The 2359-nt window shown below is 28.3% G+C and overlaps 1 long non-coding RNA gene across 1 annotated transcript; it reads left to right on the top strand.

Annotated features, from left to right (window-relative positions):
- Window positions 1-1293: 1293 nt before the first annotated feature.
- Window positions 1294-2045, top strand: LOC111616463. Its single transcript, XR_002755250.1, has 3 exons — window positions 1294-1398; window positions 1496-1558; window positions 2025-2045. It is a non-coding gene; the product is annotated as an uncharacterized LOC111616463 (long non-coding RNA).
- The last annotated feature ends 314 nt before the right edge of the window (window positions 2046-2359 follow it).

Here is a 2359-nt window from a genome sequence, read left to right as displayed (position 1 = left end):
TCATATATAGTTAATCAGGAACTCCTGTCCTAAAGGTTTTCATATCTGGTCATGGATTTCATCTAACTAACTCTGTTCTTGAGATTAAGGAAAGACAGGCAGATAGACAGATGGCAGTGGGAATTTATCAGTCTACAAATTTTTCAAATTGCAGCCCACTAAAGTGTATATATAGTTCAATCATGCAAAAATGTAACAATAGATATTGGTTTATAAGTTATAAATTAGCTATGGATCTATTTAAAATTGATAAACTGGCAATTGTAGAAACAATTCAATTTGAAAAAATGAGTGCTACTGACAAAATTACTTAATTACTCAATTATACAATTATATCTTATATAATATATATAGCCATTTTTACTTTTCCAATGTTATATATGACAGAGAGAAAGTATGGCAATTGGTCAAAAATGGCTCCCAAAATTTTAGCATTTTTGGATGCAGGACCTTCAAACACTGAGAAATGCAAAAAAGAATTTGGGGTTTTTCTATATGTATTGATATGAGTGTGTGTGTGTGTTTGTATGGGGGAACACAATTTTGTTCACCCATTTTGAAGCTTAATAACTCCTGTGCTTTTTGTTGAAAATTTCTGAAATTTCGTAGGGAGGTTTGTGTATTAGGGGAATTGATGCTATTAAATTTTGGTGCTTAAAGGTCAAGGGGGTGGGGAGACAGGGGGGTCAAGTGACATATCTCAAATGGAGTCAGACTTACTGAAGATTTTACTCATTATTGGCATTTACAATTTTTTTTTATAAGACTCATCTCTAGCCTTAAAATTAAGCATTTTGCCATTTTATACTAATTAATAATATAAAAAGTTTTTAAAATAAAATCTCATAACAGATAACGCCACACACAACTTTAAACTTTAACCGGGAAAGTTATGCAACTCACTGTTGAATTTTTTTTTCTTTATAATTCAACTGATGTCGACTTAAAGGAGATAGAAAATCATTTAGAGTTAAAATTAAAACGAATAATATAAACATAAATTGTACAAATAAAATTAGATGTAAATGTAAATTTATTTACAACACTTGCTGAAATTAATTAATAAATGTTAATTATCAATATATTATAGATATTTTAGCTGTGTCATAAATCTTAAAAGTTTAAATATCTTTAATTAATTAATTGTCCTATATTTTAATAGAATAATATTGTTTAATTATCCGGAAATTAGAGGAAAAATTTTTTACTTTAAAATTCAAAGTAATGCAACGTATAATATTAATACATAATAAACTCGTTAGAAAAAAAAAATTAATTTTTAAAAATATTTAACGATCGTCTGCCACAAATTCATTCACGTGCACCTGTATCGAATAACACGTGACGTTCGATTGATCAATTGTCATTAAAAATAATATTATTTGTAGTAAAAAAAAAGTATGGATTTTAAACAATTGATTGAATTATATGAAAATTTAAAATTTAAATTAATGTTTAATTTTATAAGAGTATATAATTTCATTTTATGTTATAGAAATAAGATCAAATATTTATCAAAGAAGCTTTACGAATGTGCTTTACTAAAAGTGAAGATTAAGTGAGTGGACGATTTGAATCATAACTTGGCTATTTAATTAATTGCGAATTTAATTATACAGTAAAACCTGTGTAAAGTGAAATCGCGAGGTACCGGTTTGGCAAGTTTCCGTTTTAGACAGGTTTTACTGTAATTATTACGCATTTCATTCTGTTAATGATAATTGTTATATAAGAACTACTTATGCTATATATTTCTTATCAGAACTTTATCAGGTTGCTCATTTTAATTGGTGGTTTATTTCTAATTTTTTCATCAGACCATGTACAGTACATATTATCAATACGAGTGTATGTATTTTTCCTATCAAAAAATCGTAGAATTCAACTGTTTTATATGAATTCGTATTAAAACTCTATTTTCCATTTTAAATTGTAGATTCTATATAATTTTTATCTTATATACTCGAAATAATTTATCCATTCGATTATAATGGTACAGCAAAATTGCATTTTTGTTCTTCAAGGATGAAAAAAGAAAACGAAGCAAANTTAAAAAAATCAATAATTTGCTATATCCTAAGTTTGAATTTCTGTTTTGTTTTACGAATATATGACAGCATATAGCTAGGATAACTTAATCAGTGTGTTGTTATGGTCCGTTGTGTGGCTTCATCTAGCGTGAGAAAATATTTTCGCTTGGACACAACACCTCAATAGGATTTCCCCCATTTGACTAGGCTGTTCTTATTGTAGGCTGTGAGTGTACAAACCACTGAACACTGCTAGTTGGTTGTGCATTTATGTCTTGTCAATGGACTGGCTGGACGGGCCAATGACATAGTGCCTTCCGTATGAAGCA

This window comes from Centruroides sculpturatus, unplaced genomic scaffold (assembly GCF_000671375.1).
Source record: "Centruroides sculpturatus isolate CEXI.00-Female unplaced genomic scaffold, Cexi_2.0 scaffold3418, whole genome shotgun sequence".
NCBI lineage: Eukaryota > Metazoa > Arthropoda > Arachnida > Scorpiones > Buthidae > Centruroides > Centruroides sculpturatus.
This window is presented reverse-complemented; position numbering and strand designations above follow the sequence as displayed.